The sequence below is a fragment of the Amphiprion ocellaris genome, chromosome 22, assembly GCF_022539595.1.
Source record: "Amphiprion ocellaris isolate individual 3 ecotype Okinawa chromosome 22, ASM2253959v1, whole genome shotgun sequence".
NCBI classification, from domain to species: domain Eukaryota; kingdom Metazoa; phylum Chordata; class Actinopteri; family Pomacentridae; genus Amphiprion; species Amphiprion ocellaris.
Window position 1 is genome coordinate 23,451,667 of NC_072787.1, and position 15,734 is coordinate 23,467,400.

A 15,734-nucleotide genomic window follows, 5' to 3' on the forward strand; every position below is an offset into this window, starting at 1 on the left:
AAAATGTGTATTTAATGTCATTCTCATTTTCATTTTCATTCTCATACATAAATTCACTAATTTATGCTCTCTTTAAGTGCTCTTTTCAGTTTAATCCATTAATCCTGTGACCTGTTACTGGTTTCTAGGCTTTATTCGTGCTCCTGTCACCTTTTTAATATATATTTCCTGAACATAAAGTCCTGCACTGCTATGGAAACAGCACAACCATTGGAAAGACATTGGAAAAAATATAGTCACTTTGCATTTTATAGGTGTTTTACTGCTTACATTTATAATTAGTTTCCATATCGGTCCAATCATACACTGCCTGCAGTTCAGTCGAAAAACTCTTTGAATTTTTATCTCATGACTGTTGGGTGTAGTTGAGTCAACAATGGCTTCACAGTTGCGTTGAGGAACACAAAATGTTTTGTTTTGTACAGAATCCAGTTAGTGGAAATGGCTTGTTTTTAGCATTTTTTTTAACTGAAATATGTAGAATAAGGTGATTTTTGATTAAATATCCTGATTCCAAGCTCAGATTTGGTGAATTGTTTGGACCGTCTGATGATTCTTGCTTGTTTTATAGTTTCTGGCTTTGATACATTGTGTCATTTTGGTGATTTTTATTTATTTTGTTAGTGGGTTTTGGGGTTCAGATGGTTAAATCAGTGTTTTTCAAGCATTTTGACTGATGACAAGTTCCCAAAACAATCAGTACGCGTGCAGGTTTGAGTAATTTCAGCTTTTGTGGTTGGTTTGCATCTCTTTCTAATGATTGTGTGTCTGTTTGTAGTCATTTTGCATCCCCTTGTAGTCAATTTGAATCCATTTGTAGTCATTTCGTCTCACTTTGTTGTCATTTTGCATCCATTTGGTATGCTTTTGTTACTGTTGTGGTTCTTTTGTAGTTTTCTTGCGTAATATTGTAGTTATTTTGCATCCCTGGGCAGTCAGTTTGTGTTGATTTCTAGTCATTTTGCATGTCTTTCTGACTGTTTTGGTCCTTTGGTGACTGCTTTGCATCTCCTTCTAATGATTTTTGCATACCACTATAGTCAGTCTATGTTGATTTGTTGTTTTGCATCCCTTGGTAGTCAGTTTGTGTTGATTTCTTATCATTTTGTCTCACTTTATAGTCATTTTGTGTCAATTTGTAGTCGCTTTTCACATCTTTGTGGCTGTTTTGGTCCATTTGTGGTTGGTTTGCTTCCCTTTTTAATGATTTTGTGTCACTTTGTTGTCATTTTGCATCCCCTTGTAGACATTTTGTCTCACTCTGCAGTCATTTTGCACGTCTTTGTGACTGGTTTGGTCCTCTTGTGGTTCAACGGCTTTTGTTGTTCTAATGATTTTGTGTCCATTTATAGTCATTTTGTCCCACTTTGTTGTAATTTTGCATCCCTTTGGCATGTTTTTGTTACTGTTTTGGTTCTTTTGTAGTTATCTTACATACCATTGTGGTTATTTTATGTTGATTTGTTGTTATTTTACATCCCCTTGTAGTGATTTTGTCTCACTTTGTAGTAGGGCTGGGCGATAAATCGATTTTATCGATTAATTCGAGTTTGTACTTAATGTCGATATGTTTTAATGAAAATCGATTTTCTCATCAACATCCGCCACCAACGCCTTCCCGCTGGGCTCCCGTAGTTCAGAGTGCGTTTTGTGTTTCTTTGAGTCTGATTTTAATCTTTTCAGGTCTCTTGTGGTCGTTCTACGTCTCATATTGATGATTTTTGTATCTCATTTAGGTCTCTGTGTGCCTTTTTCTGTCTCCTTTTGGTTGTTTTTGTCTCATTTAGGTAATTTTGTGTATTATTTAGGCCTCTCTGTGCCTTTTTGCGATATTTTTTGTGTCATTTTGGTCTTTTTCTGTCACTTTTCAGTTCTTTTTATCTAATTTTGCTCATTTTTGTGTCATTTAGGCCTCTGGGGTTTTTTTTCTAGATAATTTTGGTCTTTTATTGTCTCTTTTAAATCTTTATAGGTCTTTCTGCATTTACTTTTTCTGTCATTTTGGTTCTATTTGTTTCTTATGTTGGTCTTCCTGTGTTTTGATTAGTTGTCTTGTGTCTGATTTTGATGTTTTCGTGTCTCTTGACGTCATTCCATGTCTGATATGGGTCATTTTGTGTCTCATTTATGCCTCTCTGTGTTTTTTTTGTAATATTTTTGTGTCATTTTGGTAATTTTCTGTCACCTTTCAGTTGTTTTTGCCCAATTTCGGTAATTTTGTGCAATTTTTTTTGTATCATTTAGGCCTCTGTGGGGTATTTTGGTCTTATTTTGGTCACTTTTGTGTCCTAATAAATGCTTCTAATGCACATACAAACACCCAAACACACATTTTCCAGCAGTGCTGCTGGCTGATGTGCAAATCATCTCGTACTCAGGATGGATATCGAGGTCGGGGACGTCCTCTCAGGTACTAACGCAGCAGGAATGACTCTTATTTACCACCTTGCCATCAGACGTTTGGGCTCAGCCTGCAGAGAAAAAAAAGCTCCTCGCTGCCCCGAGGCCTGCCGTTAAATTTTATCACCCTCTCTGCGGTGAACTCTGTTATTTAATAAGTGAATGTTTCATTCTGCAGCGAGATGTACTCCATTTGAAGACCTCCTCTTACAAAATGATTTCTGGTGCGAGAGGGAAAGAAAAAGCACATTATGAGTCATCTAAAGACCACTTTCCGAGATGTTTTTTCGAAAAATATTACTTGAACGTTATTCAGGAGGCATAATAAACTGACAGCTCCATTGTCCCGCCGTCGGTAGTTTTTTAAAATAATCCTCGTTTAGATAGTTTGTGTAAGCAGCCACAGATTAGCTAAATTAAAAGTGTCGGAGCCGTTTGAAGCCGCCCTTATCTTCACCCCCTGCATCTTTATTTAGATCAGTAGATGCAGATCGAGCCTTCGGGCTGCTGAAGTCACAGCTTTGCCTCTTTCATCTGTGTGGAAACGCCTCAGTTTCTCAGTCTTTCATCAAAGAGTTCAGATCTGTGCTGCTGATGAGCGTTTGGACTCTGAGTGACCCGATGACGGGACAGTAGAGACGCTAACAGGTGTGCTGCAGTTTGTACATCAATGTGTTTCATCGGATTTAATGCATGTACGAGCCCAAATGTCACGAGGTCCAGATTTGATCATTTATCTCTCTTTCTCCTTACAGTTCAGTTCCTCAATCAAAAACAAACCTCAGCTGACATTAAGTCAGGATCAGGGTTGGGGTTAACCCTGCTAACCCCAACTGTTTCCTCATATAGGTTGTTTGTCTCATTTTAGGACATTTTACATCCAAGTTTGGTCATTTTGCGTCTTTGTTTGTATTCATGTGTCTTGTTTCTGTGTATTTCAGTGATAGTAGTTTGTCTCATTTTGGTCTTTTGGGGTCATTATGTGTCTCATATTGGTGGTTAAGTGTCTCTTGTAGTTATTTCTTTCTGACAGTTTTGTTGTTTTGTGTCACATTTGAGTCTTTTCTCTCTCACGTTGGTCTTTTTGTGCCTCCTTGTGAACATTTTATATCTAATTTTGTCTCTTAAACTAATAATTAATGGACTCTTGACATCTCAGGTTGTCATTTCTAGTCGTATTTGAGTCTTTTTGTGTCTCTTTGCTTCTCATTTTGGCGATTTTTGTGTGAGATTTTGGATTCATGTTTCCCACATTGATGGTTTTGTCCCTTTGTGTTCAATCTGTGGGCCAGTCTTTTTGTCTTTTAGCATCTCTGTGATTATTTTTTGTCCGATTTGAATCATTTTGTGCCTTTTCTGGCCCAGATACGTGCTCAGTTTAGAGTCTAAAACCTGCAGCTGGTCCTCACAGAGATAGAAGCTCTTGCCTGTAGAGCCACGTTGGTTGTGTCGAGTGAAACACTCCTCAAGGTCGGACTGTTCTTCGTCCTTCTCGCCTGTGCAGTTAACATGAAGCGGGTTTGACAAATGGACTGCAGTTTCAGTTAATTGATGACTTCTGGATGAACACACTCACTCACTCTGTAGAAATGAGCTGCGGCCTTTAACCTCGGCAGCTCTGCTCGACCGGGAGACGTGTTGACTCGCGTCCAGAGCCACGATGAGGAGGAAGAAATCGACAGCAGCTTTATGCAAACGCCGCCTCAGCACATTTCCACATCGTGACACGAAGCAGAACACGTCTGGTTTGACATGTTGGTCTGAGCTGCAGCGTTTCTGTGTGTCGCTGCTGAGATTTGATCACTGAGAGTTATCAAAGGAAGCAGGGAAATGAAGATTTATCTGCAAAACCAATGAACGCAACACCTGAAATGTGCATTTTAGCATCTTGGATCCCATATTAGCTTGTTTTGTGTCTCATTTTAGCCATTTTCTGTCACATTTTTGGTATTTTTGTCTCTTTATAAACATTTTATGTCCAAATGTGGTCGTTTTATGTCTCATTTTGTTTTTTCTGTTTCTCTTGAAAAACATTTTACGTTGTGTTATTTTGTGTCTCATTTCGCCAGGTGGTGACCTCTTCTTTGGACAGGTAGTGTATAAGGATCTCATTTCCAGTGAAGTTTCCAGTTGTATTTCCTGCCGTTTGTCATTTCTGATTACATTAACAATGTGATTCGTGCTGCAAGTAAAAAGCTAATCAGTGTTTTCCAAAGAACAAGATAAAAACAACTTCTTTCAGTTTCCTGTCATAAAGGAGGAAAGAAACCAGAAAATATTCACATCTAAGAAGATGGAATATGACGATTTTTGACTTTTTATCTTTAAAAAAAAAACCTCAAATTCGAGTTCCTCTTCCTCTTTTTCCTCTTCCTCCTCCTCTTCCTCCTCCTCTTCCTCCTCCTCTTCCTCCTCCTCCTCTTCATCTTCTGCCTCCTCTTCCTCCTCCTCCTCTTCATCTTCCTCCTCCTCTTCCTCCTCCTCCTCTTTATCTTCCGCCTCCTCTTCCTCCTCCTCCTCTTCATCTTCCTCCTCTTACTCCTCCTCCTCTTCATCTTCCTCCTCTTCATCTTCCTCTTCCTCCGCTTCCTTCTCCTCTTCCTCCTTTTCTTCATCCTCCTCTTCATCCTCCTCCTCTTCCTCCTCTTCTTCCTCCTTTTCTTCATCCTCCTCTTCATCCTCCTCCTCTTCCTCCTCTTCTTCCTTCTCCTCTTCCTCCTTTTCTTCATCCTCCTCTTCCTCCTCTTCCTCCTTTTCTTCCTCCTCCTCTTCATCTTCCTCCTCTTACTCCTCCTCCTTTTCATCTTCCTCCTCCTCATCTTCCTCTTCCTCCGCTTCCTTCTCCTCTTCCTCCTTTTCTTCATCCTCCTCTTCATCCTCCTCCTCTTCCTCCTTTTCTTCATCCTCCTCTTCATCCTCCTCCTCTTCCTCCTTTTCTTCCTCCTCCTTTTCTTCATCCTCCTCTTCCTCCTCCTCTTCATCCTCCTCCTCTTCCTCCTCTTCTTCCTTCTCCTCTTCCTCCTTTTCTTCATCCTCCTCTTCCTCCTCCTCTTCATCCTCCTCCTCTTCCTCCTTTTCTTCCTCCTCCTCTTCATCCTCCTCCTCTTCCTCCTTTTCTTCATCCTCCTCTTCCTCCTCCTCTTCATCCTCCTCCTCTTCCTCCTCTTCTTCCTTCTCCTCTTCCTCCTTTTCTTCAACCTCCTCTTCCTCCTCCTCTTCATCCTCCTCCTCTTCCTCCTTTTCTTCCTCCTCCTCTTCATCCTCCTCTTCCTCCTTTTCTTCATCCTCCTCTTCCTCCTCCTCTTCATCCTCCTCCTCTTCCTCCTTTTCTTCCTCCTCCTCTTCATCCTCCTCCTCTTCCTCCTTTTCTTCATCCTCCTCTTCCTCCTCCTCTTCATCCTCCTCCTCTTCCTCCTCTTCTTCCTTCTCCTCTTCCTCCTTTTCTTCAACCTCCTCTTCCTCCTCCTCTTCATCCTCCTCCTCTTCCTCCTTTTCTTCCTCCTCCTCTTCATCCTCCTCCTCTTCCTCTTTTTCTTCATCATCCTCTTCCTCCTTCTCTTCATCCTCCTCCTCTTCCTCCTCTTCTTCCTTCTCCTCTTCTTCATCCTCCTCTTCCTCCTCCTCTTCATCCTCCTCCTCTTCCTCCTTTTCTTCCTCCTCCTCTTCATCCTCCTCCTCTTCCTCCTTTTCTTCATCCTCCTCTTCCTCCTCCTCTTCATCCTCCTCCTCTTCCTCCTTTTCTTCCTCCTCCTCTTCATCCTCCTCCTCTTCCTCCTTTTCTTCATCCTCCTCTTCCTCCTCCTCTTCATCCTCCTCCTCTTCCTCCTCTTCTTCCTTCTCCTCTTCCTCCTTTTCTTCAACCTCCTCTTCCTCCTCCTCTTCATCCTCCTCCTCTTCCTCCTTTTCTTCCTCCTCCTCTTCATCCTCCTCCTCTTCCTCTTTTTCTTCATCATCCTCTTCCTCCTTCTCTTCATCCTCCTCCTCTTCCTCCTCTTCTTCCTTCTCCTCTTCTTCATCCTCCTCTTCCTCCTCCTCTTCATCCTCCTCCTCTTCCTCCTTTTCTTCCTCCTCCTCTTCATTCTCCTCCTCTTCCTCCTTTTCTTCCTCCTCCTCTTCCTCCTCCTCTTCATCCTCCTCCTCTTCCTCCTCTTCTTCCTTCTCCTCTTCCTCCTTTTCTTCATCCTCCTCTTCCTCCTCCTCTTCATCCTCCTCCTCTTCCTCCTTTTCTTCCTCCTCCTCTTCATCCTCCTCCTCTTCCTCTTTTTCTTCATCATCCTCTTACTCCTTCTCTTCATCCTCCTCCTCTCCTCCTCATCCTCCTGTTCCTCAAACGGATTCATCAATTAGTGAAATAGTTGGTGAACAACTTGGCAAGTAATTGATTAATCGACTAATGTTTCAGCTCTGAAGATGATTTGACAGGAATGATCTTAAATATAGAAACAACTTCTGGAGTTTTTCCGCCATTTCCTGGAAAAAAAGAAGTGAAATGTGCTGAAAATCTCCTGAAAAGAGCTGTGAGCCGACTTTGAAGTATTTTACATTATTTACGCAACATGAAGACAGAAACGAAGTTCAGGTTTCAGAGCTGCGGCTTCTTGAGGTGTTTTTATTGTGAACTCTGAGGTTCCTCGATCCCGTAACGAAGCGCCGTGAATCATGGGAGCCGTTACATCATCGTCCTGCTGACATTTCGCTGCTTCAGACCACCAGAGGCTTCTGTCCTGCAGTGATGTCGGCCGCTCTGTGTGTCTCTGTGGTTATTTTTAACTCGTCTGCCCCGACCACAGCGCTTCCTCGTCGGCTGATTGTGTGCAGACGCCCCGAGGGGACGTTTGTTTTGCGGTTCAGGGCGGGTGGAGACGGCCTTCCGTCACTCTGCGTCATCATTAAACCATTAAAAACACACTTTTATACAGACAGAGGAGGCTGGAAACTAAATGCCGCTTATTTTGTTCATTCTGTGTCTAATTTGGTTGTTTTTGTGGAAGATCTGCATCCAATTTAAGTAATTTGTGTCGGATTTTAGACTTTTTGTATGTTATTTTGATATTTTTGAGTCTCTGGTATGGTTTTGTGTCAAACTTTGGTCTTTTTGTGTCTCATTTTGGATTTTTCATTGTAATATTTTGAGATTTTTGTGTCTCTTTCCAACTGATTTTAATCATTTTGTGTCTGTGCATTCGTTTTGTGCCTAGTTTCTGACTTTTTGTATGTGATTTTATTGTTTTTTCTTCAGATTTTGTGATTTTTGTGTCTCTTCGCATCTGATTTAAATAACTTTTTGTCTGATTTAGGGTTTTTGTGTGTTTTTTTGTCGAATTTTGATCTGTTTGTGTCTCTGCAATCATGTATCTGATTTTAGACTTTTATTATTGGTAGCGTTGCATATTTTGATCTTTATCTGTGTCCTTCGGTCAGATTTTGGGCATTTTGTGTTTCTTTGCATTTCATTGTGATCATTCTGTGTCTCCTGCCCTTTTTTGTGTAAGATTTGTTGATTTTTGTGTCTCTTTGCATCTGATTTAAGTCATTTTGTGTCTGATTTTAGACTTTTTGTATGTTATTTTGCTATTTTTGTGTCTCTGGGATTATTTTGTGTCAAACTTTGGTCTTTTTGTGTCTTCATTTGGGGTTTTTTTTGTGTAAGATTTGGTGATTTTTTTTTTTTTGTCTCTTTCCATCTGATTTTAGTCATTGTGTCTGAATTTGTTTTTGTCTGATTTTTGACTTTTTGTACATTGTTTTATTGTTTTTGTGTCTCATCAGTCATTGATTGTGTTGCATTTTTCATCTTTTTGTGTCTCCTTTGGGTTTTTTGTGTTAGATTTTGGCATTTTTGCATCTCTTTGCATCTGATTTGAGTAATTTTTTCTTCAATTTTGCATTTTTTGTGGGTGTTTTTTGTCAAATTTTGATCTGTTTGTGTCTCTGCAATCATGTTGTTTCTGATTTTAGGCTTTTTGTGTCTCATGCTATCAATTTTGTTGCATATTTGACCTCATTGTCTCAACTTTGGTGTCTGAGTTTGGGTTTTTGTGTCTCTTTGCATTTCATTTTGGTCATTCTGCCTCCTTTGGGGTTTTCTATGGAACATTCTGGGATTTTTATTTGTCTTTGTGTCTGATTTAAGTAATTTTGCGTCCGCTTGCTTTCATTTTGTGTCTAATGGACTTTTTTCGATGGTTATTTGTTATTTTTGTGTGTCTGGGATTATTTTGTATGAAATTTTGGTCTTTTTGTGTCTTCATTTGGGGTTTTTTTTGTGTAAGATTTGGTGATTTTTTTTTTTTTGTCTCTTTCCATCTGATTTTAGTCATTGTGTCTGAATTTGTTTTTGTCTGATTTTTGACTTTTTGTACATTGTTTTATTGTTTTTGTGTCTCATCAGTTATTGATTGTGTTGCATTTTTCATCTTTTTGTGTCTCCTTTGGGTTTTTTGTGTTAAATTTTGGCATTTTTGCATCTCTTTGCATCTGATTTGAGTAATTTTTTCTTCAATTTTGCATTTTTTGTGGGTGTTTTTTGTCAAATTTTGATCTGTTTGTGTCTCTGCAATCATGTTGTTTCTGATTTTAGGCTTTTTGTGTCTCATGCTATCAATTTTGTTGCATATTTGACCTCATTGTCTCAACTTTGGTGTCTGAGTTTGGGTTTTTGTGTCTCTTTGCATTTCATTTTGGTCATTCTGCCTCCTTTGGGGTTTTCTATGGAACATTCTGGGATTTTTATTTGTCTTTGTGTCTGATTTAAGTAATTTTGCGTCCGCTTGCTTTCATTTTGTGTCTAATGGACTTTTTTCGATGGTTATTTGTTATTTTTGTGTGTCTGGGATTATTTTGTATGAAATTTTGGTCTTTTTGTGTCTACTTTGGATTTTTTGTGTGAGATTTTGTGATTTTTGTGTCTCTGTGCGTCTGATCTAACTAATTTGTGTCAGATTTAGAACTTTTTTGTATTTTTTTTGTTATTTTGTGTGTCTAGGATTATTTTGTATAAAATTTTGGCCTTTTTATGTCTCTTTGCATGTGATTTACGTAATTTTTTGCTTTCGTTTTGTGTTTGATTTTGGACTTTTTGTGTTTGATTTTTTTGTTTATGTGTCTCTATGATTATTTAGTTTCAGACCAATTTGTTTTTAAATCAGATTTTGTCTTGTGTATTATTGATTGCGTTGCGTATTTTGGTATCGTTGCGTCTCCTTTTGTGTCAGATTTGGGGGTTTTTCACATCTCCTTTTGTGTTTCATGTAGTTATTTTCTGTGTCTCTTGTCAGTGTCACTTTCCCTTCAGCTGATGGTATTTTTTTGAGGCCCTGAGGGGACATTTGTTTTTTGTTGTTATGGAAGAAAATCCAAGCTCAGGGCGGGTGGAGGTAGTTTCTGCTGCTCCATCACTCTGCGTCATCATTAAATCATTACTAAAACACACACTTTTATCCAAACGGAGCTGAAAACGTCCTCCAGGTGAGCTTGGGCTCCTGGATATTTCGTTGTTGTGTCTCTACAGTATGTAGGTGTGACAGAAAGTGGGTCAGCCGGGTTGTCCTGGTTACGGCTCGGTTGAACAGATAAATCATGCCGCTGTTGTTTCATGACCTCAGTCCAGACTGAAGGAAATGATTCTGCATCCAGACGATCCGACGAGCAGCTCAGTGACACAGTTTGGAAAATGAACCTGCAACTATTTTTCATGGCAAATTAGCTTTGTTTTTTTTTTTTTTTTTTTTATTTGCTCCTGTCATATTTTTACTCACTTTGGGCTCATTTTTCACTTCAATATAAAGTCCTGCACCTCTATGGAAACAGAACAACCACAGCTAGAAGTGAGAGAACTCAGAAATGTGTTTTGTACTGTAAGTTGCAGCTAGAATGTCTTATATCAATTTTAAAAAAGGCAAAAACAAGCATTGGATTTCTAGTAATTTTACAAAAATTTCATAAACTCAAAATCTATTTGAGAAAAATTTAGATTTTTGATGTGTACACAGCCTGCAGTTCATCCAAGAACTTTATTATACCAAAGTTCTACTGCCATAAATCATAAAAAAGAGAGGAAAGAAAAACAACTACTGGATTTCTTTGATTATTTATTTTACCAAAAAAAAATTTAAAACTCTAGAATTAACATGTCCAACATTTTCCCAAGTGCCCAAATGTGGAAATAATACTAGAAAAAACATATTATAGATGAATCTTCCAACAACCTACTCATCTGTTTGTCATTTATGAGCCATTTATCTTACTGATGAAACATGTTTTATTTTATTCTCAGTCACTCTAATACATTTCCACACTCGTTCTTATGTACACTGCCTGCATTTCATCTGAAAATTCGCTGAAACATGATGGTTGGTCACAGCTGAGTCTTCATTTGCTTCACAGTTGAGCTGAGAAGAGCAGAATTTTTTTTTTTTTTTTTTTGCAGAATCTGGTGTGTCTCCTTTGGGTTTTTTGTGTCTCTTTGCATCAGTTTTGTGTCAGATTTTGGACTTTCTGTTTTTATTTTTCTGTTTCTGTCTTTATTTTATGTCTGATTTTAGGCTTTTTGTGTCTCGTGTTATCGATTATTTTGCATATTTTGGCATTTTTGTGTTTCCTTTGGTTGTTTTGTGTTTGATTTTGGGTTTTTTGTGTCTCTTTGCATCTGATTGAAGTAATTATGTGTCTCTTTGCATTGGTTTTGTGTCTGATTTTAGACTTCTGTATGTTTTTTTGGTCTTTCTTTGGGGTTTTTGTGTCTGAATTTGACATTTTTCATGTCTCCTTTGGGTTTTTTGAGCCTGATTTTGGGCTTTTGTGTCTGTGCATTTCATTTGTTCATTATGTGTCTCCTTTGTTTTTTGTGTGTCTCCTTCCCTCTGATTTCAGTAATTATGTGTCTTTTTGCATTCGTTTTGCATCTGATTGTGTTCTTTTTGTGTCTGCTTTGGTTGCTTTGTGTTTGATTTTTAGTATTTTGTGTCACTTTGCATTTCACTTTGGTCATTCTGTTGTTTGTTTGTTTTTTGGTGGAAGATTTTGGGATTTTTGTGTAAATTTGCATGTCATTAAGTAATGTGTCTGTAATTGTGTAAGTAATTGTGTTTCTTTGCATTTCATTTTGTTCGTTTTGTGTCTCTTTTGTGGTTTTTTAAGTCCTGATTTAAGTAATTATGTGTCTGTTTGCATTCATTTAGTGCCTGATTTGGGGGTTTTTGTGTCTCCATGATTGTTTTGTGTAAAATTTTGGTTATTCTGTGTCTCCTTTGGGTTTTTCTGTGTAAGATTTTGGGTTTTTTTTGTCTGCATGATTAATTTGGGCCAAATTTTGTGTCTCCTTTGGCTGGTTTGTGTCTGATTTTGGCCTTTTTTGTCTCTTTGCATTTCATTGCAATCATTCTGTGTCTTTTTGTTGTTTCATGTAAGGTTTTAGGCTTTTTGTGTATGCTTGCGTCTGATTTAAATAATTTTTCCATTCGTTTTGTGTCTGATTTTGGACTTTTTTGTGTTATTGGGTTATTTTTGTGTTAAATTTTGATCCGTTTGTGTCTCTGTGGTTTGATTTTAGGCTTTTGTTATCGATGGCGTTGCATATTTTGATCTCTTTGTGTCTCCTTTGGTGTCAGATTTGGTTTTAGTTAGCTCTTATCAGTCTTTATTCCATTACCTTTGTCACTGATATCTCCCTAATCATTTGTTATCTGCCAGGTCCCTTGATTAATCACCATTTGGTATTGATTAGCAACTATATGCAAATTGACCACTGTTCATGTCTGCATTTGCGTACTGTCCCCTCCCAACTGTTTGACAGACTCTATAAAACGTTTCACTCAGTCAGCCTACCATATACCAGAATACAAATAAACACCTCACTACAACAAACTTCACATGAAGACTTTGGGTAAATTTCTTAAACAATATTGAAAACCATTGGCAGCAACATGAAATCATTCTGATTGATTAATCAGCCTTTAAAATCTGATTTTTGGGGGAATATAGCAAGCATTAGTGTAAATATACTAATAACTTGGGCTTTTACAAGCAAATAATTTGTTATTCGGGGAAATGATTTAATTTCGGTAATTAAAATAAGGCTGCAGGGAACAAAAACTGGAAGTAAAATCTTCAGTTTGTGGTTTTACCTTGTTAAAATCTGACTTTTTCGGTTCAAGGAACTGCTGCATGTTCTGAATCGAATTTATTCATTCTACGTCCGTATTCCTGCCTTCGACATGTAGAAAACCTGTGGAAAGGAAAAGACTGCGGTCTGAAAAGGAAGGAAAACCTCTTGGAAAGTGTAGCGGTATGAAGAATTGATGTAGAGGAGGAAAAGGCTTTCGAGTCAGAGGAGGAAGGCAGGAGGGAGAGCGACCGGCTGTACGGGAATATTGAGCCACAAAGCATTTATGTCAGATCAAAGCTAATCCTTATCTTTGGGAAAGGATTCAGTAATACCCTGGGCTGTCTCGCCCCCTCAAGGGCAGGTTTCTACCTCCATCTCCCTGAACCGCTGCACAACCAGAGGGATTTTTCTGCACCTTCTTCCCCGACTTTGGCTCGGTGGGAGAAACTAGGTCAGAGCGAAGAGGAGGAGGAGGATGGAGAGTGTGGCCTCTGGACTGGGCTGGGGAGGCAGCGCTGGGTCTCAAAGGGAAGGTGATGCTGACGGATGCAGAGAGGATGACTTGACAGACTAACAAGGATCCACTCGAGAGCTTAATGTGCTGAAGTGTTTTAAGGCGTCAGAGCATCGGGTTGTCTTTACTTCATGAGGCAGATTTGCAGGAAGTCGGGGCTAAAATATTATGGATGTGACCTTCTAATCGTCTCTTTTAGCCATTCTGTTTCCGTTGAATCCAGTACGAACTCATAACAATGACCAACATTATGATATGATATGAAGATAGAGTTTATAACAAACATTAGCATGCTATAACAAGGTATTTTTGGCGGTTAGCTGGTCAGCACTGTGAAGTTGGGTTCACGATGAAGGTAGGAAATGAGCACGTTGGTGTCAAGACGCTGGTGCTGGTGGAAATTATTGGCAATCGGTTCCAATTCTGAGCCAATATACATTCAATCTTAGATATTAGCCACAGGAAATCTGCCATTCACAACTGGGTTTTTTTATTGACAATGATTACTTTCACAAAATGTGTGCAATTTCAGGCCATCATGTGACGCTTGTTTGATTGAGATCAATGAGAGATTGTCTCCTGCCGTTCTTGTCTGTTTCCTTAATCTTTATCTGTTGCATCACTTTAATTGCCCCCGTGAGGCTCAGATCTTAAAGGATTATTTGTTAGTGTTTTCCAGACACTGTTTTAGGGTAAACTGAGCTGTTAGCTGTTAGCGTAGCCTTAGCCGCTGTAGAATCAGGAGGTTGAGTGTCGTTTTGTGAAGAGTTTGGCTGCTGAAGTTGAGGTTGCTTTGACTTAGAACTCTTAGAGGCTGTTTTGTCAACAGTCAAATCCTAAACCTTGTCTTGTTGCTGTCATTTACTGCTGTCCGAGGTTGATTGTCACCATCTGAACGCCCCCAGATGATTAGCTGATTGAAATTGAAAACTTTGTTTACTGCAGTTTACTTGTGACACTTTTATAGCCCTCTAAGATCCTGATCTCAAAGCATTGCTGGTTATTGTTTTTCATAGTTGTTGTTTCAAGGTAATCTGTAGCTGTCTCCTAACTTAGCTATTAGCCGTTAGCATAGCCTTAGCCACTGTGAAAGCAGCTAATGTCCTGATTTGCAGTGACGGTTGGGGTTCTTGTTCAGTTTTTGCAGGCTGTTTCTTTGCTAGGAGGGCATGTCTGTCAGTTAAAGCAGATTTCTGAAGTTAATCTTACTTTACAACTAAGTTTTGGTACTTCAAATAGCACCGGATAAGAGGCACAGCAGACATCTAAGTGATAGCTTTAACGTAGCACCATCAGCAAAATAAGTTCTAGCTGCACTAACACCAACAAGTGAATTATTGAGGAGTTTTTAGTGTAATTCTGTGGTTCCACTTTGCTAATGTGCTTGTCTGTCCCTCTGTGTAAACAATTAGTCATTAGCTGTTGCTCGCGTTCTGTAATCAATTAGATAGTCCGGTGAGCAGGGCTTTAATTGAGATCACAGAATCAGCTGGATTAACTCCTTTTTTTTCTATTTAACATGTATCAAGAGGAGATCATTCCTTTGTCTTTATTATTTTTTTATTTACTCGGGTAGATGCTTTGATTTGTTATTTAAAGAGTTTGACTGCTTTAGTTGAGGTTGCTCAGATATCTGATCAGGATTCCTCCTGTATGCCTCCCTGTGGAGGTGTTTGGTCGGGGTAATTTAGGGGAAACCCCAGGGAAGACCCTGGATCCGCTGCAGGGGATTAAGTTTCCCATCTGGCTTTGCAGGACTCCCAGGAAGAGCTGAAGGTTAACGACGAATATTTATTTTGAGATCCAAATATTCGGATTCCACCCCTGTCGGACGATGTCGCGCGATTGGTATTCGTCTCGTCAATTCGCCCGACGTCAGACGTTAGGATATGAACCGATCTTAATATTCTGCTCACCAAAAAAAGTTTCAGTTACGTCGACACCAAAAAATATATCACTCGATCAGTCATTGAAGTGAAAAGAAGGCTGTATAAAAAAGCAGTTACATCCCAAACCTTGTCTTCTTGCAATTATTTACGGTCGCCCAAGGTCGAATGCGACCATCCTTTCTCGTCCCCAAATGAACCAGACTGAAAGGCCTGAACAAACTGCTCTGAGCGCGCTCGGTGTGAACTCGCTCTTATCTGTCATTGCCACATCGGTGTCCCCACAGGGTGCGACGAGGACTTTAATTGCCTGAGATCTTGTTTTTGATAAAGCACCGAGATGTACGGCGTTGCAGGACAATCAGTAGTCACCTCTTTCCATTTTGTGTCACCACTCGTCTCTCCATCTGTCTGCCTCCTCGCCCTCGCCATCCACCCACAGTGTTGCCCGGAGGGACGCCGAGATGGAGGAGGATGAGAAATCTAGCCGTACTCCCTCCTCAGCAGTTTTCACACTCCACAATTTGGGGGCGAAAAATAGAAACCTAAAGTCGGCGGGGCCCTGTTTGGTATTCATTGTTTCCTCGGTGCTATTTTGACAGGGTTTAATCATGTGTAAAAGCAAACTATTACAGCTTCCGCATGGATGAACACGGTCGGTGTGATTACGCAAGAAGAGCGGGAGGAGGACGAAAATGTTTACGGAGTCTGTGGCCTGAAGGAGACAGTTAAAAGAATTAGACATACTTAACACAGATACTGAGGCGAAGGGTCTCGTGAACTCGCCCCTGCTGCAGTCAGCCGTCGGATGATACATGAAATGTGTACA

At 39.6% G+C, this 15,734-nt stretch overlaps 1 protein-coding gene across 2 annotated transcripts in view; it reads left to right on the plus strand.

Annotated features, from left to right (window-relative positions):
* Positions 1-15,734, plus strand: part of rnf152 (ring finger protein 152) — a 77,701-nt gene that overhangs the window by 54,644 nt on the left and 7,323 nt on the right. The gene's annotated exons all lie outside the window — the stretch shown is intronic.